Genomic DNA, 23,193 nt, shown 5'->3' on the forward strand with positions numbered 1-23,193 from the left:
CTCCTGCTGCTGCTGCTGCTGGCTGTCCAGCAGCAGACTGAAGGTGGCTGCTGCTGTGCGCAGGTATATAAAGGCTCAGAGCCTATTATGACACGCGCAGCCAGCGTTCCATTGCCACATTCCGTCTACTGCAGGCGGGATACCTGGATGGCTGAATGTCACTGAGAAGCTCACAGAGACCGCCATAAGCAACAGTTTAAAAGAATGCCACAGACTAATCAACCAAACTTTTTGGGTTGGTTTCTCTTTTATAGTCTGCAGGCATTAAATGAAAGAAGTCAGTGTTGCAGCAGAGGGAGACAACGTTTCAGAAAAGGCATTGTAGCAAACCAAAAAAGAAATTTTAAGCGCAGCAGAGTAACCAGCTCACATACCTGTTAGCTCAGGTGAGTTTAAAAGGCTGCTGTTGATAACAAGGGCATTTGCTAAATAGATGGTGTGTGTGCAACAATATACTGAAAGGTCAATTATATTGTGCAGCTTATCTCACCACCTGTAGTTATTTAGGTGAAAGCTCCAAAATGCTTGCCTAATATGTCTGTTTATCCAAAAGGAAGTATAGAGGGAGAGCTAGATAGATAGCATTGCATTACATTACATTACATGGCAATGCAATGCACAGTTGCTGAAGTTGAACCAAAATGAGCTTGTCATCTGGCTTCTGCAACTTTTAACATGAAAAATCCAATGAGGAGAAGAAAAGCAAAGCCAAAGAGTCCATCCCAAAATCCGACAAACAAGCAAAATGAACAAAAAGCATTGAATTCAATTCTTTCTGATTTTAGAAACTGCATTAAAGAAGGGGTGCACCGGTCCTGGAGATACTGCAATACCAGGTCAATGCGTGGAGTGGACAGAGCAAGCTCTTTTTCCTTCTCCCTGTTCTAAAAATCCATTTAATATATGGTCCCCAGATAGGGGACGTATCAGATATTAAACTGATAAGAACAGATACTACACTTGATCTTAGCCAAAAGGCCGAGAAGCGATAACCAGAATTGGTTTCCGACTACGGTGCCACCCAAGGATTCTGAAAAGTCCATTTGTGGAGATGGCCACCTGGACTCCCGTTAAGAAGACATGCTGTCAACCTCTAGATCCCTCACATGCCTGCACTTTTCGGCTTGCTGCTGCTGCAATCCACGCGTTTTAGATCTGCATAACTCCACCTCTTTTAGCACAGTACCCTCAACCCCCGGCTGTTCCCACCCGCCTCAACACCGTTGGAAGGGAGGAGAACCAATTAAGGCGGGGGGGGGGGGGGTGGAACGAGCAGCTGTCTACCCTTAGCAGGAGGGTTGCTGATTAATTACCTCTCCTGCTGCTGCTGCTGCTGGCTGTCCAGCAGCAGACTGAAGGTGGCTGCTGCTGTGCGCAGGTATATAAAGGCTCAGAGCCTATTATGACACGCGCAGCCAGCGTTCCATTGCCACATTCCGTCTACTGCAGGCGGGATACCTGGATGGCTGAATGTCACTGAGAAGCTCACAGAGACCGCCATAAGCAACAGTTTAAAAGAATGCCACAGACTAATCAACCAAACTTTTTGGGTTGGTTTCTCTTTTATAGTCTGCAGGCATTAAATGAAAGAAGTCAGTGTTCCAGCAGAGGGAGACAACGTTTCAGAAAAGGCATTGTAGCAAACCAAAAAAGAAATTTTAAGCGCAGCAGAGTAACCAGCTCACATACCTGTTAGCTCAGGTGAGTTTAAAAGGCTGCTGTTGATAACAAGGGCATTTGCTAAATAGATGGTGTGTGTGCAACAATATACTGAAAGGTCAATTATATTGTGCAGCTTATCTCACCACCTGTAGTTATTTAGGTGAAAGCTCCAAAATGCTTGCCTAATATGTCTGTTTATCCAAAAGGAAGTATAGAGGGAGAGCTAGATAGATAGCATTGCATTACATTACATTACATGGCAATGCAATGCACAGTTGCTGAAGTTGAACCAAAATGAGCTTGTCATTTGGCTTCTGCAACTTTTAACATGAAAAATCCAATGAGGAGAAGAAAAGCAAAGCCAAAGAGTCCATCCCAAAATCCGAAAAACAAGCAAAATGAACAAAAAGCATTGAATTCAATTCTTTCTGATTTTAGAAACTGCATTAAAGAAGGGGTGCACCGGTCCTGGAGATACTGCAATACCAGGTCAATGCGTGGAGTGGACAGAGCAAGCTCTTTTTCCATCTCCCTGTTCTAAAAATCCATTTAATATATGGTCCCCAGATAGGGGACGTATCAGATATTAAACTGATAAGAACAGATACTACACTTGATCTTAGCCAAAAGGCCGAGAAGCGATAACCAGAATTGGTTTCCGACTACGATGCCACCCAAGGATTCTGAAAAGTCCATTTGTGGAGATGGCCACCTGGACTCCCGTTAAGAAGACATGCTGTCAACCTCTAGATCCCTCACATGCCTGCACTTTTCGGCTTGCTGCTGCTGCATTCCACGCGTTTTAGATCTGCATAACTCCACCTCTTTTAGCACAGTACCCTCAACCCCCGGCTGTTCCCACCCGCCTCAACACCGTTGGAAGGGAGGAGAACCAATTAAGGCGGGGGGGGGGTGGAACGAGCAGCTGTCTACCCTTAGCAGGAGGGTTGCTGATTAATTACCTCTCCTGCTGCTGCTGCTGCTGGCTGTCCAGCAGCAGACTGAAGGTGGCTGCTGCTGTGCGCAGGTATATAAAGGCTCAGAGCCTATTATGACACGCGCAGCCAGCGTTCCATTGCCACATTCCGTCTACTGCAGGCGGGATACCTGGATGGCTGAATGTCACTGAGAAGCTCACAGAGACCGCCATAAGCAACAGTTTAAAAGAATGCCACAAACTAATCAACCAAACTTTTTGGGTTGGTTTCTCTTTTATAGTCTGCAGGCATTAAATGAAAGAAGTCAGTGTTCCAGCAGAGGGAGACAACGTTTCAGAAAAGGCATTGTAGCAAACCAAAAAAGAAATTTTAAGCGCAGCAGAGTAACCAGCTCACATACCTGTTAGCTCAGGTGAGTTTAAAAGGCTGCTGTTGATAACAAGGGCATTTGCTAAATAGATGGTGTGTGTGCAACAATATACTGAAAGGTCAATTATATTGTGCAGCTTATCTCACCACCTGTAGTTATTTAGGTGAAAGCTCCAAAATGCTTGCCTAATATGTCTGTTTATCCAAAAGGAAGTATAGAGGGACAGCTAGATAGATAGCATTGCATTACATTACATTACATGGCAATGCAATGCACAGTTGCTGAAGTTGAACCAAAATGAGCTTGTCATCTGGCTTCTGCAACTTTTAACATGAAAAATCCAATGAGGAGAAGAAAAGCAAAGCCAAAGAGTCCATCCCAAAATCCGACAAACAAGCAAAATGAACAAAAAGCATTGAATTCAATTCTTTCTGATTTTAGAAACTGCATTAAAGAAGGGGTGCACCGGTCCTGGAGATACTGCAATACCAGGTCAATGCGTGGAGTGGACAGAGCAAGCTCTTTTTCCATCTCCCTGTTCTAAAAATCCATTTAATATATGGTCCCCAGATAGGGGACGTATCAGATATTAAACTGATAAGAACAGATACTACACTTGATCTTAGCCAAAAGGCCGAGAAGCGATAACCAGAATTGGTTTCCGACTACGGTGCCACCCAAGGATTCTGAAAAGTCCATTTGTGGAGATGGCCACCTGGACTCCCGTTAAGAAGACATGCTGTCAACCTCTAGATCCCTCACATGCCTGCACTTTTCGGCTTGCTGCTGCTGCAATCCACGCGTTTTAGATCTGCATAACTCCACCTCTTTTAGCACAGTACCCTCAACCCCCGGCTGTTCCCACCCGCCTCAACATCGTTGGAAGGGAGGAGAACCAATTAAGGCGGGGGGGGGTGGAACGAGCAGCTGTCTACCCTTAGCAGGAGGGTTGTTGATTAATTACCTCTCCTGCTGCTGCTGCTGCTGGCTGTCCAGCAGCAGACTGAAGGTGGCTGCTGCTGTGCGCAGGTATATAAAGGCTCAGAGCCTATTATGACACGCGCAGCCAGCGTTCCATTGCCACATTCCGTCTACTGCAGGCGGGATACCTGGATGGCTGAATGTCACTGAGAAGCTCACAGAGACCGCCATAAGCAACAGTTTAAAAGAATGCCACAGACTAATCAACCAAACTTTTTGGGTTGGTTTCTCTTTTATAGTCTGCAGGCATTAAATGAAAGAAGTCAGTGTTCCAGCAGAGGGAGACAACGTTTCAGAAAAGGCATTGTAGCAAACCAAAAAAGAAATTTTAAGCGCAGCAGAGTAACCAGCTCACATACCTGTTAGCTCAGGTGAGTTTAAAAGGCTGCTGTTGATAACAAGGGCATTTGCTAAATAGATGGTGTGTGTGCAACAATATACTGAAAGGTCAATTATATTGTGCAGCTTATCTCACCACCTGTAGTTATTTAGGTGAAAGCTCCAAAATGCTTGCCTAATATGTCTGTTTATCCAAAAGGAAGTATAGAGGGAGAGCTAGATAGATAGCATTGCATTACATTACATTACATGGCAATGCAATGCACAGTTGCTGAAGTTGAACCAAAATGAGCTTGTCATCTGGCTTCTGCAACTTTTAACATGAAAAATCCAATGAGGAGAAGAAAAGCAAAGCCAAAGAGTCCATCCCAAAATCCGAAAAACAAGCAAAATGAACAAAAAGCATTGAATTCAATTCTTTCTGATTTTAGAAACTGCATTAAAGAAGGGGTGCACCGGTCCTGGAGATACTGCAATACCAGGTCAATGCGTGGAGTGGACAGAGCAAGCTCTTTTTCCATCTCCCTGTTCTAAAAATCCATTTAATATATGGTCCCCAGATAGGGGACGTATCAGATATTAAACTGATAAGAACAGATACTACACTTGATCTTAGCCAAAAGGCCGAGAAGCGATAACCAGAATTGGTTTCCGACTACGATGCCACCCAAGGATTCTGAAAAGTCCATTTGTGGAGATGGCCACCTGGACTCCCGTTAAGAAGACATGCTGTCAACCTCTAGATCCCTCACATGCCTGCACTTTTCGGCTTGCTGCTGCTGCATTCCACGCGTTTTAGATCTGCATAACTCCACCTCTTTTAGCACAGTACCCTCAACCCCCGGCTGTTCCCACCCGCCTCAACACCGTTGGAAGGGAGGAGAACCAATTAAGGCGGGGGGGGGGGTGGAACGAGCAGCTGTCTACCCTTAGCAGGAGGGTTGCTGATTAATTACCTCTCCTGCTGCTGCTGCTGCTGGCTGTCCAGCAGCAGACTGAAGGTGGCTGCTGCTGTGCGCAGGTATATAAAGGCTCAGAGCCTATTATGACACGCGCAGCCAGCGTTCCATTGCCACATTCCGTCTACTGCAGGCGGGATACCTGGATGGCTGAATGTCACTGAGAAGCTCACAGAGACCGCCATAAGCAACAGTTTAAAAGAATGCCACAAACTAATCAACCAAACTTTTTGGGTTGGTTTCTCTTTTATAGTCTGCAGGCATTAAATGAAAGAAGTCAGTGTTCCAGCAGAGGGAGACAACGTTTCAGAAAAGGCATTGTAGCAAACCAAAAAAGAAATTTTAAGCGCAGCAGAGTAACCAGCTCACATACCTGTTAGCTCAGGTGAGTTTAAAAGGCTGCTGTTGATAACAAGGGCATTTGCTAAATAGATGGTGTGTGTGCAACAATATACTGAAAGGTCAATTATATTGTGCAGCTTATCTCACCACCTGTAGTTATTTAGGTGAAAGCTCCAAAATGCTTGCCTAATATGTCTGTTTATCCAAAAGGAAGTATAGAGGGAGAGCTAGATAGATAGCATTGCATTACATTACATTACATGGCAATGCAATGCACAGTTGCTGAAGTTGAACCAAAATGAGCTTGTCATCTGGCTTCTGCAACTTTTAACATGAAAAATCCAATGAGGAGAAGAAAAGCAAAGCCAAAGAGTCCATCCCAAAATCCGACAAACAAGCAAAATGAACAAAAAGCATTGAATTCAATTCTTTCTGATTTTAGAAACTGCATTAAAGAAGGGGTGCACCGGTCCTGGAGATACTGCAATACCAGGTCAATGCGTGGAGTGGACAGAGCAAGCTCTTTTTCCATCTCCCTGTTCTAAAAATCCATTTAATATATGGTCCCCAGATAGGGGACGTATCAGATATTAAACTGATAAGAACAGATACTACACTTGATCTTAGCCAAAAGGCCGAGAAGCGATAACCAGAATTGGTTTCCGACTACGGTGCCACCCAAGGATTCTGAAAAGTCCATTTGTGGAGATGGCCACCTGGACTCCCGTTAAGAAGACATGCTGTCAACCTCTAGATCCCTCACATGCCTGCACTTTTCGGCTTGCTGCTGCTGCAATCCACGCGTTTTAGATCTGCATAACTCCACCTCTTTTAGCACAGTACCCTCAACCCCCGGCTGTTCCCACCCGCCTCAACACCGTTGGAAGGGAGGAGAACCAATTAAGGCGGGGGGGGGGGTGGAACGAGCAGCTGTCTACCCTTAGAGGGAGGGTTGCTGATTAATTACCTCTCCTGCTGCTGCTGCTGCTGGCTGTCCAGCAGCAGACTGAAGGTGGCTGCTGCTGTGCGCAGGTATATAAAGGCTCAGAGCCTATTATGACACGCGCAGCCAGCGTTCCATTGCCACATTCCGTCTACTGCAGGCGGGATACCTGGATGGCTGAATGTCACTGAGAAGCTCACAGAGACCGCCATAAGCAACAGTTTAAAAGAATGCCACAGACTAATCAACCAAACTTTTTGGGTTGGTTTCTCTTTTATAGTCTGCAGGCATTAAATGAAAGAAGTCAGTGTTGCAGCAGAGGGAGACAACGTTTCAGAAAAGGCATTGTAGCAAACCAAAAAAGAAATTTTAAGCGCAGCAGAGTAACCAGCTCACATACCTGTTAGCTCAGGTGAGTTTAAAAGGCTGCTGTTGATAACAAGGGCATTTGCTAAATAGATGGTGTGTGTGCAACAATATACTGAAAGGTCAATTATATTGTGCAGCTTATCTCACCACCTGTAGTTATTTAGGTGAAAGCTCCAAAATGCTTGCCTAATATGTCTGTTTATCCAAAAGGAAGTATAGAGGGAGAGCTAGATAGATAGCATTGCATTACATTACATTACATGGCAATGCAATGCACAGTTGCTGAAGTTGAACCAAAATGAGCTTGTCATTTGGCTTCTGCAACTTTTAACATGAAAAATCCAATGAGGAGAAGAAAAGCAAAGCCAAAGAGTCCATCCCAAAATCCGAAAAACAAGCAAAATGAACAAAAAGCATTGAATTCAATTCTTTCTGATTTTAGAAACTGCATTAAAGAAGGGGTGCACCGGTCCTGGAGATACTGCAATACCAGGTCAATGCGTGGAGTGGACAGAGCAAGCTCTTTTTCCATCTCCCTGTTCTAAAAATCCATTTAATATATGGTCCCCAGATAGGGGACGTATCAGATATTAAACTGATAAGAACAGATACTACACTTGATCTTAGCCAAAAGGCCGAGAAGCGATAACCAGAATTGGTTTCCGACTACGATGCCACCCAAGGATTCTGAAAAGTCCATTTGTGGAGATGGCCACCTGGACTCCCGTTAAGAAGACATGCTGTCAACCTCTAGATCCCTCACATGCCTGCACTTTTCGGCTTGCTGCTGCTGCATTCCACGCGTTTTAGATCTGCATAACTCCACCTCTTTTAGCACAGTACCCTCAACCCCCGGCTGTTCCCACCCGCCTCAACACCGTTGGAAGGGAGGAGAACCAATTAAGGCGGGGGGGGGGTGGAACGAGCAGCTGTCTACCCTTAGCAGGAGGGTTGCTGATTAATTACCTCTCCTGCTGCTGCTGCTGCTGGCTGTCCAGCAGCAGACTGAAGGTGGCTGCTGCTGTGCGCAGGTATATAAAGGCTCAGAGCCTATTATGACACGCGCAGCCAGCGTTCCATTGCCACATTCCGTCTACTGCAGGCGGGATACCTGGATGGCTGAATGTCACTGAGAAGCTCACAGAGACCGCCATAAGCAACAGTTTAAAAGAATGCCACAAACTAATCAACCAAACTTTTTGGGTTGGTTTCTCTTTTATAGTCTGCAGGCATTAAATGAAAGAAGTCAGTGTTCCAGCAGAGGGAGACAACGTTTCAGAAAAGGCATTGTAGCAAACCAAAAAAGAAATTTTAAGCGCAGCAGAGTAACCAGCTCACATACCTGTTAGCTCAGGTGAGTTTAAAAGGCTGCTGTTGATAACAAGGGCATTTGCTAAATAGATGGTGTGTGTGCAACAATATACTGAAAGGTCAATTATATTGTGCAGCTTATCTCACCACCTGTAGTTATTTAGGTGAAAGCTCCAAAATGCTTGCCTAATATGTCTGTTTATCCAAAAGGAAGTATAGAGGGACAGCTAGATAGATAGCATTGCATTACATTACATTACATGGCAATGCAATGCACAGTTGCTGAAGTTGAACCAAAATGAGCTTGTCATCTGGCTTCTGCAACTTTTAACATGAAAAATCCAATGAGGAGAAGAAAAGCAAAGCCAAAGAGTCCATCCCAAAATCCGACAAACAAGCAAAATGAACAAAAAGCATTGAATTCAATTCTTTCTGATTTTAGAAACTGCATTAAAGAAGGGGTGCACCGGTCCTGGAGATACTGCAATACCAGGTCAATGCGTGGAGTGGACAGAGCAAGCTCTTTTTCCATCTCCCTGTTCTAAAAATCCATTTAATATATGGTCCCCAGATAGGGGACGTATCAGATATTAAACTGATAAGAACAGATACTACACTTGATCTTAGCCAAAAGGCCGAGAAGCGATAACCAGAATTGGTTTCCGACTACGGTGCCACCCAAGGATTCTGAAAAGTCCATTTGTGGAGATGGCCACCTGGACTCCCGTTAAGAAGACATGCTGTCAACCTCTAGATCCCTCACATGCCTGCACTTTTCGGCTTGCTGCTGCTGCAATCCACGCGTTTTAGATCTGCATAACTCCACCTCTTTTAGCACAGTACCCTCAACCCCCGGCTGTTCCCACCCGCCTCAACACCGTTGGAAGGGAGGAGAACCAATTAAGGCGGGGGGGGGGTGGAACGAGCAGCTGTCTACCCTTAGCAGGAGGGTTGCTGATTAATTACCTCTCCTGCTGCTGCTGCTGCTGGCTGTCCAGCAGCAGACTGAAGGTGGCTGCTGCTGTGCGCAGGTATATAAAGGCTCAGAGCCTATTATGACACGCGCAGCCAGCGTTCCATTGCCACATTCCGTCTACTGCAGGCGGGATACCTGGATGGCTGAATGTCACTGAGAAGCTCACAGAGACCGCCATAAGCAACAGTTTAAAAGAATGCCACAGACTAATCAACCAAACTTTTTGGGTTGGTTTCTCTTTTATAGTCTGCAGGCATTAAATGAAAGAAGTCAGTGTTCCAGCAGAGGGAGACAACGTTTCAGAAAAGGCATTGTAGCAAACCAAAAAAGAAATTTTAAGCGCAGCAGAGTAACCAGCTCACATACCTGTTAGCTCAGGTGAGTTTAAAAGGCTGCTGTTGATAACAAGGGCATTTGCTAAATAGATGGTGTGTGTGCAACAATATACTGAAAGGTCAATTATATTGTGCAGCTTATCTCACCACCTGTAGTTATTTAGGTGAAAGCTCCAAAATGCTTGCCTAATATGTCTGTTTATCCAAAAGGAAGTATAGAGGGAGAGCTAGATAGATAGCATTGCATTGCATTACATTACATGGCAATGCAATGCACAGTTGCTGAAGTTGAACCAAAATGAGCTTGTCATCTGGCTTCTGCAACTTTTAACATGAAAAATCCAATGAGGAGAAGAAAAGCAAAGCCAAAGAGTCCATCCCAAAATCCGAAAAACAAGCAAAATGAACAAAAAGCATTGAATTCAATTCTTTCTGATTTTAGAAACTGCATTAAAGAAGGGGTGCACCGGTCCTGGAGATACTGCAATACCAGGTCAATGCGTGGAGTGGACAGAGCAAGCTCTTTTTCCATCTCCCTGTTCTAAAAATCCATTTAATATATGGTCCCCAGATAGGGGACGTATCAGATATTAAACTGATAAGAACAGATACTACACTTGATCTTAGCCAAAAGGCCGAGAAGCGATAACCAGAATTGGTTTCCGACTACGATGCCACCCAAGGATTCTGAAAAGTCCATTTGTGGAGATGGCCACCTGGACTCCCGTTAAGAAGACATGCTGTCAACCTCTAGATCCCTCACATGCCTGCACTTTTCGGCTTGCTGCTGCTGCATTCCACGCGTTTTAGATCTGCATAACTCCACCTCTTTTAGCACAGTACCCTCAACCCCCGGCTGTTCCCACCCGCCTCAACACCGTTGGAAGGGAGGAGAACCAATTAAGGCGGGGGGGGGGGTGGAACGAGCAGCTGTCTACCCTTAGCAGGAGGGTTGCTGATTAATTACCTCTCCTGCTGCTGCTGCTGGCTGTCCAGCAGCAGACTGAAGGTGGCTGCTGCTGTGCGCAGGTATATAAAGGCTCAGAGCCTATTATGACACGCGCAGCCAGCGTTCCATTGCCACATTCCGTCTACTGCAGGCGGGATACCTGGATGGCTGAATGTCACTGAGAAGCTCACAGAGACCGCCATAAGCAACAGTTTAAAAGAATGCCACAGACTAATCAACCAAACTTTTTGGGTTGGTTTCTCTTTTATAGTCTGCAGGCATTAAATGAAAGAAGTCAGTGTTCCAGCAGAGGGAGACAACGTTTCAGAAAAGGCATTGTAGCAAACCAAAAAAGAAATTTTAAGCGCAGCAGAGTAACCAGCTCACATACCTGTTAGCTCAGGTGAGTTTAAAAGGCTGCTGTTGATAACAAGGGCATTTGCTAAATAGATGGTGTGTGTGCAACAATATACTGAAAGGTCAATTATATTGTGCAGCTTATCTCACCACCTGTAGTTATTTAGGTGAAAGCTCCAAAATGCTTGCCTAATATGTCTGTTTATCCAAAAGGAAGTATAGAGGGAGAGCTAGATAGATAGCATTGCATTACATTACATTACATGGCAATGCAATGCACAGTTGCTGAAGTTGAACCAAAATGAGCTTGTCATCTGGCTTCTGCAACTTTTAACATGAAAAATCCAATGAGGAGAAGAAAAGCAAAGCCAAAGAGTCCATCCCAAAATCCGACAAACAAGCAAAATGAACAAAAAGCATTGAATTCAATTCTTTCTGATTTTAGAAACTGCATTAAAGAAGGGGTGCACCGGTCCTGGAGATACTGCAATACCAGGTCAATGCGTGGAGTGGACAGAGCAAGCTCTTTTTCCATCTCCCTGTTCTAAAAATCCATTTAATATATGGTCCCCAGATAGGGGACGTATCAGATATTAAACTGATAAGAACAGATACTACACTTGATCTTAGCCAAAAGGCCGAGAAGCGATAACCAGAATTGGTTTCCGACTACGGTGCCACCCAAGGATTCTGAAAAGTCCATTTGTGGAGATGGCCACCTGGACTCCCGTTAAGAAGACATGCTGTCAACCTCTAGATCCCTCACATGCCTGCACTTTTCGGCTTGCTGCTGCTGCAATCCACGCGTTTTAGATCTGCATAACTCCACCTCTTTTAGCACAGTACCCTCAACCCCCGGCTGTTCCCACCCGCCTCAACATCGTTGGAAGGGAGGAGAACCAATTAAGGCGGGGGGGGGTGGAACGAGCAGCTGTCTACCCTTAGCAGGAGGGTTGCTGATTAATTACCTCTCCTGCTGCTGCTGCTGCTGGCTGTCCAGCAGCAGACTGAAGGTGGCTGCTGCTGTGCGCAGGTATATAAAGGCTCAGAGCCTATTATGACACGCGCAGCCAGCGTTCCATTGCCACATTCCGTCTACTGCAGGCGGGATACCTGGATGGCTGAATGTCACTGAGAAGCTCACAGAGACCGCCATAAGCAACAGTTTAAAAGAATGCCACAGACTAATCAACCAAACTTTTTGGGTTGGTTTCTCTTTTATAGTCTGCAGGCATTAAATGAAAGAAGTCAGTGTTCCAGCAGAGGGAGACAACGTTTCAGAAAAGGCATTGTAGCAAACCAAAAAAGAAATTTTAAGCGCAGCAGAGTAACCAGCTCACATACCTGTTAGCTCAGGTGAGTTTAAAAGGCTGCTGTTGATAACAAGGGCATTTGCTAAATAGATGGTGTGTGTGCAACAATATACTGAAAGGTCAATTATATTGTGCAGCTTATCTCACCACCTGTAGTTATTTAGGTGAAAGCTCCAAAATGCTTGCCTAATATGTCTGTTTATCCAAAAGGAAGTATAGAGGGAGAGCTAGATAGATAGCATTGCATTACATTACATTACATGGCAATGCAATGCACAGTTGCTGAAGTTGAACCAAAATGAGCTTGTCATCTGGCTTCTGCAACTTTTAACATGAAAAATCCAATGAGGAGAAGAAAAGCAAAGCCAAAGAGTCCATCCCAAAATCCGACAAACAAGCAAAATGAACAAAAAGCATTGAATTCAATTCTTTCTGATTTTAGAAACTGCATTAAAGAAGGGGTGCACCGGTCCTGGAGATACTGCAATACCAGGTCAATGCGTGGAGTGGACAGAGCAAGCTCTTTTTCCATCTCCCTGTTCTAAAAATCCATTTAATATATGGTCCCCAGATAGGGGACGTATCAGATATTAAACTGATAAGAACAGATACTACACTTGATCTTAGCCAAAAGGCCGAGAAGCGATAACCAGAATTGGTTTCCGACTACGATGCCACCCAAGGATTCTGAAAAGTCCATTTGTGGAGATGGCCACCTGGACTCCCGTTAAGAAGACATGCTGTCAACCTCTAGATCCCTCACATGCCTACACTTTTCGGCTTGCTGCTGCTGCAATCCACGCGTTTTAGATCTGCATACCTCCACCTCTTTTAGCACAGTACCCTCAACCCCCGGCTGTTCCCACCCGCCTCAACACCGTTGGAAGGGAGGAGAACCAATTAAGGCGGGGGGGGGGGGTGGAACGAGCAGCTGTCTACCCTTAGCAGGAGGGTTGCTGATTAATTACCTCTCCTGCTGCTGCTGCTGCTGGCTGTCCAGCAGCAGACTGAAGGTGGCTGCTGCTGTGCGCAGGTATATAAAGGCTCAGAGCCTATTATGACACGCGCAGCCAGCGTTCCATTGCCACATTCCGTCTACTGCAGGCGGGATACCTGGATGGCTGAATGTCACTGAGAAGCTCACAGAGACCGCCATAAGCAACAGTTTAAAAGAATGCCACAGACTAATCAACCAAACTTTTTGGGTTGGTTTCTCTTTTATAGTCTGCAGGCATTAAATGAAAGAAGTCAGTGTTCCAGCAGAGGGAGACAACGTTTCAGAAAAGGCATTGTAGCAAACCAAAAAAGAAATTTTAAGCGCAGCAGAGTAACCAGCTCACATACCTGTTAGCTCAGGTGAGTTTAAAAGGCTGCTGTTGATAACAAGGGCATTTGCTAAATAGATGGTGTGTGTGCAACAATATACTGAAAGGTCAATTATATTGTGCAGCTTATCTCACCACCTGTAGTTATTTAGGTGAAAGCTCCAAAATGCTTGCCTAATATGTCTGTTTATCCAAAAGGAAGTATAGAGGGAGAGCTAGATAGATAGCATTGCATTACATTACATTACATGGCAATGCAATGCACAGTTGCTGAAGTTGAACCAAAATGAGCTTGTCATCTGGCTTCTGCAACTTTTAACATGAAAAATCCAATGAGGAGAAGAAAAGCAAAGCCAAAGAGTCCATCCCAAAATCCGACAAACAAGCAAAATGAACAAAAAGCATTGAATTCAATTCTTTCTGATTTTAGAAACTGCATTAAAGAAGGGGTGCACCGGTCCTGGAGATACTGCAATACCAGGTCAATGCGTGGAGTGGACAGAGCAAGCTCTTTTTCCATCTCCCTGTTCTAAAAATCCATTTAATATATGGTCCCCAGATAGGGGACGTATCAGATATTAAACTGATAAGAACAGATACTACACTTGATCTTAGCCAAAAGGCCGAGAAGCGATAACCAGAATTGGTTTCCGACTACGGTGCCACCCAAGGATTCTGAAAAGTCCATTTGTGCAGATGGCCACCTGGACTCCCGTTAAGAAGACATGCTGTCAACCTCTAGATCCCTCACATGCCTGCACTTTTCGGCTTGCTGCTGCTGCAATCCACGCGTTTTAGATCTGCATAACTCCACCTCTTTTAGCACAGTACCCTCAACCCCTGGCTGTTCCCACCCGCCTCAACACCGTTGGAAGGGAGGAGAACCAATTAAGGCGGGGGGGGGGTGGAACGAGCAGCTGTCTACCCTTAGCAGGAGGGTTGCTGATTAATTACCTCTCCTGCTGCTGCTGCTGCTGGCTGTCCAACAGCAGACTGAAGGTGGCTGCTGCTGTGCGCAGGTATATAAAGGCTCAGAGCCTATTATGACACGCGCAGCCAGCGTTCCATTGCCACATTCCGTCTACTGCAGGCGGGATACCTGGATGGCTGAATGTCACTGAGAAGCTCACAGAGACCGCCATAAGCAACAGTTTAAAAGAATGCCATAGACTAATCAACCAAACTTTTTGGGTTGGTTTCTCTTTTATAGTCTGCAGGCATTAAATGAAAGAAGTCAGTGTTCCAGCAGAGGGAGACAACGTTTCAGAAAAGGCATTGTAGCAAACCAAAAAAGAAATTTTAAGCGCAGCAGCGTAACCAGCTCACATACCTGTTAGCTCAGGTGAGTTTAAAAGGCTGCTGTTGATAACAAGGGCATTTGCTAAATAGATGGTGTGTGTGCAACAATATACTGAAAGGTCAATTATATTGTGCAGCTTATCTCACCACCTGTAGTTATTTAGGTGAAAGCTCCAAAATGCTTGCCTAATATGTCTGTTTATCCAAAAGGAAGTATAGAGGGAGAGCTAGATAGATAGCATTGCATTACATTACATTACATGGCAATGCAATGCACAGTTGCTGAAGTTGAACCAAAATGAGCTTGTCATCTGGCTTCTGCAACTTTTAACATGAAAAATCCAATGAGGAGAAGAAAAGCAAAGCCAAAGAGTCCATCCCAAAATCCGACAAACAAGCAAAATGAACAAAAAGCATTGAATTCAATTCTTTCTGATTTTAGAAACTGCATTAAAGAAGGGGTGCACCGGTCCTGGAGATACTGCAATACCAGGTCAATGCGTGGAGTGGACAGAGCAAGCTCTTTTTCCATCTCCCTGTTCTAAAAATCCATTTAATATATGGTCCCCAGATAGGGGACGTATCAGATATTAAACTGATAAGAACAGATACTACACTTGATCTTAGCCAAAAGGCCGAGAAGCGATAACCAGAATTGGTTTCCGACTACGGTGCCACCCAAGGATTCTGAAAAGTCCATTTGTGGAGATGGCCACCTGGACTCCCGTTAAGAAGACATGCTGTCAACCTCTAGATCCCTCACATGCCTGCACTTTTCGGCTTGCTGCTGCTGCAATCCACGCGTTTTAGATCTGCACAACTCCACCTCTTTTAGCACAGTACCCTCAACCCCCGGCTGTTCCCACCCGCCTCAACACCGTTGGAAGGGAGGAGAACCAATTAAGGCGGGGGGGGGGTGGAACGAGCAGCTGTCTACCCTTAGCAGGAGGGTTGCTGATTAATTACCTCTCCTGCTGCTGCTGCTGCTGGCTGTCCAGCAGCAGACTGAAGGTGGCTGCTGCTGTGCGCAGGTATATAAAGGCTCAGAGCCTATTATGACACGCGCAGCCAGCGTTCCATTGCCACATTCCGTCTACTGCAGGCGGGATACCTGGATGGCTGAATGTCACTGAGAAGCTCACAGAGACCGCCATAAGCAACAGTTTAAAAGAATGCCACAGACTAATCAACCAAACTTTTTGGGTTGGTTTCTCTTTTATAGTCTGCAGGCATTAAATGAAAGAAGTCAGTGTTCCAGCAGAGGGAGACAACGTTTCAGAAAAGGCATTGTAGCAAACCAAAAAAGAAATTTTAAGCGCAGCAGAGTAACCAGCTCACATACCTGTTAGCTCAGGTGAGTTTAAAAGGCTGCTGTTGATAACAAGGGCATTTGCTAAATAGATGGTGTGTGTGCAACAATATACTGAAAGGTCAATTATATTGTGCAGCTTATCTCACCACCTGTAGTTATTTAGGTGAAAGCTCCAAAATGCTTGCCTAATATGTCTGTTTATCCAAAAGGAAGTATAGAGGGAGAGCTAGATAGATAGCATTGCATTACATTACATTACATGGCAATGCAATGCACAGTTGCTGAAGTTGAACCAAAATGAGCTTGTCATCTGGCTTCTGCAACTTTTAACATGAAAAATCCAATGAGGAGAAGAAAAGCAAAGCCAAAGAGTCCATCCCAAAATCCGACAAACAAGCAAAATGAACAAAAAGCATTGAATTCAATTCTTTCTGATTTTAGAAACTGCATTAAAGAAGGGGTGCACCGGTCCTGGAGATACTGCAATACCAGGTCACTGCGTGGAGTGGACAGAGCAAGCTCTTTTTCCATCTCCCTGTTCTAAAAATCCATTTAATATATGGTCCCCAGATAGGGGACGTATCAGATATTAAACTGATAAGAACAGATTTTTTTCTTTTTATCGAAAGCCCGAATTCGTGTACAAAACCCGAGTGCGCTTAAAAATTGACAAGTGCCACAAAAAAAGTGCACTAGGATGCTGGTCTTCTTGAAACCCTCTTCAAAAGGAGAAGGGTCCCCCAAACCATTCCCCGTCCCTCCGAGCCAGAAGGCCACAGCGAGGAACAGGGACAAATAGCCACCTCCAGCCAGAGCCAGAGGCAACCCAATCCTACCCCCAGCACCTGCCCGAGTTCTCACCCGAGCAAGGCACTGGGAGCCAAAGACTGTGCTCCCCTCCCAGAAGAGGGGAGCCAACAACGCTCTCCTCCCGAAAGAGGAGAGCCAGGGGGGTTCAGGGGGGAGCGGAACCTGATGGCCACACACTCCCCCCCTAGACCTGCCAAGAGAGGAACCCGTAAGGGAACCGCATCCCGACAAAATCCTAGTAAGGATGTGGACACACGTGAAAAAGTGGACACACAGTGACAAAAAAATTAAATAAATAGTGAAGGTTTCACAGTATAATACTGCCCGGACCTTCGACCGGGAATTGAAAAATTCCCCATCCTAAGGCCAGAAGGCCCGGAATAAGGGTGTGTGCAAAGAAAGAAAATTTGAAGTGCTTGTGCAAATGTGCCATAAACTCAAGTGGGGTTCCCAATCCCAGTGAGTTAAGGCACCCCAGGGTCACCACTCCTAGGGCACTTCACACTTCGGGCTTTCGATCTTCCCCGGCCCAATGGCGTCGATCCTGGGGGGCCATGCTTTCCACCAGATGACTATATTAGCCACCTGGCGTACTAACAAGCGCCTAAACCCCAGTGTGCATAATGTATCAATCTACTAGGGCGGCCAACATCCAAAACCGCCTTTTCGAAAGATACTACACTTGATCTTAGCCAAAAGGCCGAGAAGCGATAACCAGAATTGGTTTCCGACTACGGTGCCACCCAAGGATTCTGAAAAGTCCATTTGTGGAGATGGCCACCTGGACTCCCGTTAAGAAGACATGCTGTCAACCTCTAGATCCCTCACATGCCTGCACTTTTCGGCTTGCTGCTGCTGCAATCCACGCGTTTTAGATCTGCATAACTCCACCTCTTTTAGCACAGTACCCTCAACCCCCGGCTGTTCCCACCCGCCTCAACACCGTTGGAAGGGAGGAGAACCAATTAAGGCGGGGGGGGGGTGGAACGAGCAGCTGTCTACCCTTAGCAGGAGGGCTCCTGATTACATACCTCTCCTGCTGCTGCTGCTGCTGGCTGTCCAGCAGCAGACTGAAGGTGGCTGCTGCTGTGCGCAGGTATATAAAGGCTCAGAGCCTATTATGACACGCGCAGCCAGCGTTCCATTGCCACATTCCGTCTACTGCAGGCGGGATACCTGGATGGCTGAATGTCACTGAGAAGCTCACAGAGACCGCCATAAGCAACAGTTTAAAAGAATGCCACAGACTAATCAACCAAACTTTTTGGGTTGGTTTCTCTTTTATAGTCTGCAGGCATTAAATGAAAGAAGTCAGTGTTCCAGCAGAGGGAGACAACGTTTCAGAAAAGGCATTGTAGCAAACCAAAAAAGAAATTTTAAGCGCAGCAGAGTAACCAGCTCACATACCTGTTAGCTCAGGTGAGTTTAAAAGGCTGCTGTTGATAACAAGGGCATTTGCTAAATAGATGGTGTGTGTGCAACAATATACTGAAAGGTCAATTATATTGTGCAGCTTATCTCACCACCTGTAGTTATTTAGGTGAAAGCTCCAAAATGCTTGCCTAATATGTCTGTTTATCCAAAAGGAAGTATAGAGGGAGAGCTAGATAGATAGCATTGCATTACATTACATTACATGGCAATGCAATGCACAGTTGCTGAAGTTGAACCAAAATGAGCTTGTCATCTGGCTTCTGCAACTTTTAACATGAAAAATCCAATGAGGAGAAGAAAAGCAAAGCCAAAGAGTCCATCCCAAAATCCGACAAACAAGCAAAATGAACAAAAAGCATTGAATTCAATTCTTTCTGATTTTAGAAACTGCATTAAAGAAGGGGTGCACCGGTCCTGGAGATACTGCAATACCAGGTCAATGCGTGGAGTGGACAGAGCAAGCTCTTTTTCCATCTCCCTGTTCTAAAAATCCATTTAATATATGGTCCCCAGATAGGGGACGTATCAGATATTAAACTAATAAGAACAGATACTACACTTGATCTTAGCCAAAAGGCCGAGAAGCGATAACCAGAATTGGTTTCCGACTACGGTGCCACCCAAGGATTCTGAAAAGTCCATTTGTGGAGATGGCCACCTGGACTCCCGTTAAGAAGACATGCTGTCAACCTCTAGATCCCTCACATGCCTGCACTTTTCGGCTTGCTGCTGCTGCAATCCACGCGTTTTAGATCTGCATAACTCCACCTCTTTTAGCACAGTACCCTCAACCCCCGGCTGTTCCCACCCGCCTCAACACCGTTGGAAGGGAGGAGAACCAATTAAGGCGGGGGGGGGGGTGGAACGAGCAGCTGTCTACCCTTAGCAGGAGGGTTGCTGATTAATTACCTCTCCTGCTGCTGCTGCTGGCTGTCCAGCAGCAGACTGAAGGTGGCTGCTGCTGTGCGCAGGTATATAAAGGCTCAGAGCCTATTATGACACGCGCAGCCAGCGTTCCATTGCCACATTCCGTCTACTGCAGGCGGGATACCTGGATGGCTGAATGTCACTGAGAAGCTCACAGAGACCGCCATAAGCAACAGTTTAAAAGAATGCCACAGACTAATCAACCAAACTTTTTGGGTTGGTTTCTCTTTTATAGTCTGCAGGCATTAAATGAAAGAAGTCAGTGTTCCAGCAGAGGGAGACAACGTTTCAGAAAAGGCATTGTAGCAAACCAAAAAAGAAATTTTAAGCGCAGCAGAGTAACCAGCTCACATACCTGTTAGCTCAGGTGAGTTTAAAAGGCTGCTGTTGATAACAAGGGCATTTGCTAAATAGATGGTGTGTGTGCAACAATATACTGAAAGGTCAATTATATTGTGCAGCTTATCTCACCACCTGTAGTTATTTAGGTGAAAGCTCCAAAATGCTTGCCTAATATGTCTGTTTATCCAAAAGGAAGTATAGAGGGAGAGCTAGATAGATAGCATTGCATTACATTACATTACATGGCAATGCAATGCACAGTTGCTGAAGTTGAACCAAAATGAGCTTGTCATCTGGCTTCTGCAACTTTTAACATGAAAAATCCAATGAGGAGAAGAAAAGCAAAGCCAAAGAGTCCATCCCAAAATCCGACAAACAAGCAAAATGAACAAAAAGCATTGAATTCAATTCTTTCTGATTTTAGAAACTGCATTAAAGAAGGGGTGCACCGGTCCTGGAGATACTGCAATACCAGGTCAATGCGTGGAGTGGACAGAGCAAGCTCTTTTTCCATCTCCCTGTTCTAAAAATCCATTTAATATATGGACCCCAGATAGGGGACGTATCAGATATTAAACTGATAAGAACAGATACTACACTTGATCTTAGCCAAAAGGCCGAGAAGCGATAACCAGAATTGGTTTCCGACTACGGTGCCACCCAAGGATTCTGAAAAGTCCATTTGTGGAGATGGCCACCTGGACTCCCGTTAAGAAGACATGCTGTCAACCTCTAGATCCCTCACATGCCTGCACTTTTCGGCTTGCTGCTGCTGCAATCCACGCGTTTTAGATCTGCATAACTCCACCTCTTTTAGCACAGTACCCTCAACCCCCGGCTGTTCCCACCCGCCTCAACACCGTTGGAAGGGAGGAGAACCAATTAAGGCGGGGGGGGGGGTGGAACGAGCAGCTGTCTACCCTTAGCAGGAGGGTTGCTGATTAATTACCTCTCCTGCTGCTGCTGCTGCTGGCTGTCCAGCAGCAGACTGAAGGTGGCTGCTGCTGTGCGCAGGTATATAAAGGCTCAGAGCCTATTATGACACGCGCAGCCAGCGTTCCATTGCCACATTCCGTCTACTGCAGGCGGGATACCTGGATGGCTGAATGTCACTGAGAAGCTCACAGAGACCGCCATAAGCAACAGTTTAAAAGAATGCCACAGACTAATCAACCAAACTTTTTGGGTTGGTTTCTCTTTTATAGTCTGCAGGCATTAAATGAAAGAAGTCTGTGTTCCAGCAGAGGGAGACAACGTTTCAGAAAAGGCATTGTAGCAAACCAAAAAAGAAATTTTAAGCGCAGCAGAGTAACCAGCTCACATACCTGTTAGCTCAGGTGAGTTTAAAAGGCTGCTGTTGATAACAAGGGCATTTGCTAAATAGATGGTGTGTGTGCAACAATATACTGAAAGGTCAATTATATTGTGCAGCTTATCTCACCACCTGTAGTTATTTAGGTGAAAGCTCCAAAATGCTTGCCTAATATGTCTGTTTATCCAAAAGGAAGTATAGAGGGAGAGCTAGATAGATAGCATTGCATTACATTACATTACATGGCAATGCAATGCACAGTTGCTGAAGTTGAACCAAAATGAGCTTGTCATCTGGCTTCTGCAACTTTTAACATGAAAAATCCAATGAGGAGAAGAAAAGCAAAGCCAAAGAGTCCATCCCAAAATCCGACAAACAAGCAAAATGAACAAAAAGCATTGAATTCAATTCTTTCTGATTTTAGAAACTGCATTAAAGAAGGGGTGCACCGGTCCTGGAGATACTGCAATACCAGGTCAATGCGTGGAGTGGACAGAGCAAGCTCTTTTTCCATCTCCCTGTTCTAAAAATCCATTTAATATATGGTCCCCAGATAGGGGACGTATCAGATATTAAACTGATAAGAACAGATACTACACTTGATCTTAGCCAAAAGGCCGAGAAGCGATAACCAGAATTGGTTTCCGACTACGGTGCCACCCAAGGATTCTGAAAAGTCCATTTGTGGAGATGGCCACCTGGACTCCCGTTAAGAAGACATGCTGTCAACCTCTAGATCCCTCACATGCCTGCACTTTTCGGCTTGCTGCTGCTGCAATCCACGCGTTTTAGATCTGCATAACTCCACCTCTTTTAGCACAGTACCCCCAACCCCCGGCTGTTCCCACCCGCCTCAACACCGTTGGAAGGGAGGAGAACCAATTAAGGCGGGGGGGGGGTGGAACGAGCAGCTGTCTACCCTTAGCAGGAGGGTTGCTGATTAATTACCTCTCCTGCTGCTGCTGCTGCTGGCTGTCCAGCAGCAGACTGAAGGTGGCTGCTGCTGTGCGCAGGTATATAAAGGCTCAGAGCCTATTATGACACGCGCAGCCAGCGTTCCATTGCCACATTCCGTCTACTGCAGGCGGGATACCTGGATGGCTGAATGTCACTGAGAAGCTCACAGAGACCGCCATAAGCAACAGTTTAAAAGAATGCCACAGACTAATCAACCAAACTTTTTGGGTTGGTTTCTCTTTTATATTCTGCAGGCATTAAATGAAAGAAGTCAGTGTTCCAGCAGAGGGAGACAACGTTTCAGAAAAGGCATTGTAGCAAACCAAAAAAGAAATTTTAAGCGCAGCAGAGTAACCAGCTCACATACCTGTTAGCTCAGGTGAGTTTAAAAGGCTGCTGTTGATAACAAGGGCATTTGCTAAATAGATGGTGTGTGTGCAACAATATACTGAAAGGTCAATTATATTGTGCAGCTTATCTCACCACCTGTAGTTATTTAGGTGAAAGCTCCAAAATGCTTGCCTAATATGTCTGCTTATCCAAAAGGAAGTATAGAGGGAGAGCTAGATAGATAGCATTGCATTACATTACATTACATGGCAATGCAATGCACAGTTGCTGAAGTTGAACCAAAATGAGCTTGTCATCTGGCTTCTGCAACTTTTAACATGAAAAATCCAATGAGGAGAAGAAAAGCAAAGCCAAAGAGTCCATCCCAAAATCCGACAAACAAGCAAAATGAACAAAAAGCATTGAATTCAATTCTTTCTGATTTTAGAAACTGCATTAAAGAAGGGGTGCACCGGTCCTGGAGATACTGCAATACCAGGTCAATGCGTGGAGTGGACAGAGCAAGCTCTTTTTCCATCTCCCTGTTCTAAAAATCCATTTAATATATTGTCCCCAGATAGGGGACGTATCAGATATTAAACTGATAAGAACAGATACTACACTTGATCTTAGCCAAAAGGCCGAGAAGCGATAACCAGAATTGGTTTCCGACTACGGTGCCACCCAAGGATTCTGAAAAGTCCATTTGTGGAGATGGCCACCTGGACTCCCGTTAAGAAGACATGCTGTCAACCTCTAGATCCCTCACATGCCTGCACTTTTCGGCTTGCTGCTGCTGCAATCCACGCGTTTTAGATCTGCATAACTCCACCTCTTTTAGCACAGTACCCTCAACCCCCAGCTGTTCCCACCCGCCTCAACACCGTTGGAAGGGAGGAGAACCAATTAAGGCGGGGGGGGGGGGTGGAACGAGCAGCTGTCTACCCTTAGCAGGAGGGTTGCTGATTAATTACCTCTCCTGCTGCTGCTGCTGCTGGCTG

General features: G+C 45.4%; 17 non-coding genes and 1 pseudogene across 17 annotated transcripts; all 18 read right to left on the minus strand.

The window, feature by feature from the left end:
• Window positions 1–799: 799 nt before the first annotated feature.
• On the minus strand, window positions 800–990 carry LOC141209939 (U2 spliceosomal RNA). The gene has a single exon (XR_012280124.1). It is a non-coding gene; the product is annotated as a U2 spliceosomal RNA (small nuclear RNA).
• A 1,124-nt stretch (window positions 991–2,114) lies between these two features.
• LOC141209670 (U2 spliceosomal RNA) lies at window positions 2,115–2,305 on the minus strand. The gene has a single exon (XR_012279863.1). It is a non-coding gene; the product is annotated as a U2 spliceosomal RNA (small nuclear RNA).
• Window positions 2,306–3,425: 1,120 nt separating this feature from the next.
• LOC141209671 (U2 spliceosomal RNA) lies at window positions 3,426–3,616 on the minus strand. The gene has a single exon (XR_012279864.1). It is a non-coding gene; the product is annotated as a U2 spliceosomal RNA (small nuclear RNA).
• A 1,119-nt stretch (window positions 3,617–4,735) lies between these two features.
• Window positions 4,736–4,926, minus strand: LOC141209672 (U2 spliceosomal RNA). Its single transcript, XR_012279865.1, has one exon. It is a non-coding gene; the product is annotated as a U2 spliceosomal RNA (small nuclear RNA).
• A 1,121-nt stretch (window positions 4,927–6,047) lies between these two features.
• Window positions 6,048–6,238, minus strand: LOC141209673 (U2 spliceosomal RNA). The gene has a single exon (XR_012279866.1). It is a non-coding gene; the product is annotated as a U2 spliceosomal RNA (small nuclear RNA).
• A 1,121-nt stretch (window positions 6,239–7,359) lies between these two features.
• LOC141209676 (U2 spliceosomal RNA) lies at window positions 7,360–7,550 on the minus strand. Its single transcript, XR_012279868.1, has one exon. It is a non-coding gene; the product is annotated as a U2 spliceosomal RNA (small nuclear RNA).
• Window positions 7,551–8,670: 1,120 nt separating this feature from the next.
• Window positions 8,671–8,861, minus strand: LOC141209677 (U2 spliceosomal RNA). Its single transcript, XR_012279869.1, has one exon. It is a non-coding gene; the product is annotated as a U2 spliceosomal RNA (small nuclear RNA).
• Window positions 8,862–9,981: 1,120 nt separating this feature from the next.
• On the minus strand, window positions 9,982–10,172 carry LOC141209678 (U2 spliceosomal RNA). Its single transcript, XR_012279870.1, has one exon. It is a non-coding gene; the product is annotated as a U2 spliceosomal RNA (small nuclear RNA).
• A 1,118-nt stretch (window positions 10,173–11,290) lies between these two features.
• LOC141209679 (U2 spliceosomal RNA) lies at window positions 11,291–11,481 on the minus strand. Its single transcript, XR_012279871.1, has one exon. It is a non-coding gene; the product is annotated as a U2 spliceosomal RNA (small nuclear RNA).
• Window positions 11,482–12,600: 1,119 nt separating this feature from the next.
• On the minus strand, window positions 12,601–12,791 carry LOC141209680 (U2 spliceosomal RNA). The gene has a single exon (XR_012279872.1). It is a non-coding gene; the product is annotated as a U2 spliceosomal RNA (small nuclear RNA).
• A 1,122-nt stretch (window positions 12,792–13,913) lies between these two features.
• Window positions 13,914–14,104, minus strand: LOC141209682 (U2 spliceosomal RNA). Its single transcript, XR_012279874.1, has one exon. It is a non-coding gene; the product is annotated as a U2 spliceosomal RNA (small nuclear RNA).
• Window positions 14,105–15,224: 1,120 nt separating this feature from the next.
• On the minus strand, window positions 15,225–15,415 carry LOC141209683 (U2 spliceosomal RNA). The gene has a single exon (XR_012279875.1). It is a non-coding gene; the product is annotated as a U2 spliceosomal RNA (small nuclear RNA).
• Window positions 15,416–16,535: 1,120 nt separating this feature from the next.
• On the minus strand, window positions 16,536–16,720 carry LOC141210651 (U2 spliceosomal RNA). The gene has a single exon (XR_012280794.1). It is a non-coding gene; the product is annotated as a U2 spliceosomal RNA (small nuclear RNA).
• Window positions 16,721–17,510: 790 nt separating this feature from the next.
• Window positions 17,511–17,602, minus strand: LOC141210841 (U2 spliceosomal RNA; annotated as a pseudogene).
• Window positions 17,603–18,722: 1,120 nt separating this feature from the next.
• Window positions 18,723–18,913, minus strand: LOC141210147 (U2 spliceosomal RNA). The gene has a single exon (XR_012280324.1). It is a non-coding gene; the product is annotated as a U2 spliceosomal RNA (small nuclear RNA).
• Window positions 18,914–20,031: 1,118 nt separating this feature from the next.
• Window positions 20,032–20,222, minus strand: LOC141210187 (U2 spliceosomal RNA). Its single transcript, XR_012280363.1, has one exon. It is a non-coding gene; the product is annotated as a U2 spliceosomal RNA (small nuclear RNA).
• Window positions 20,223–21,343: 1,121 nt separating this feature from the next.
• Window positions 21,344–21,534, minus strand: LOC141209684 (U2 spliceosomal RNA). Its single transcript, XR_012279876.1, has one exon. It is a non-coding gene; the product is annotated as a U2 spliceosomal RNA (small nuclear RNA).
• Window positions 21,535–22,654: 1,120 nt separating this feature from the next.
• Window positions 22,655–22,845, minus strand: LOC141208528 (U2 spliceosomal RNA). The gene has a single exon (XR_012278754.1). It is a non-coding gene; the product is annotated as a U2 spliceosomal RNA (small nuclear RNA).
• Window positions 22,846–23,193: the final 348 nt, after the last annotated feature.

This window comes from Phyllobates terribilis, unplaced genomic scaffold (assembly GCF_046119375.1).
Source record: "Phyllobates terribilis strain yellow unplaced genomic scaffold, ASM4611937v1 Scaffold_169__1_contigs__length_4117513, whole genome shotgun sequence".
Classification (NCBI taxonomy): Eukaryota; Metazoa; Chordata; class Amphibia; order Anura; family Dendrobatidae; genus Phyllobates; species Phyllobates terribilis.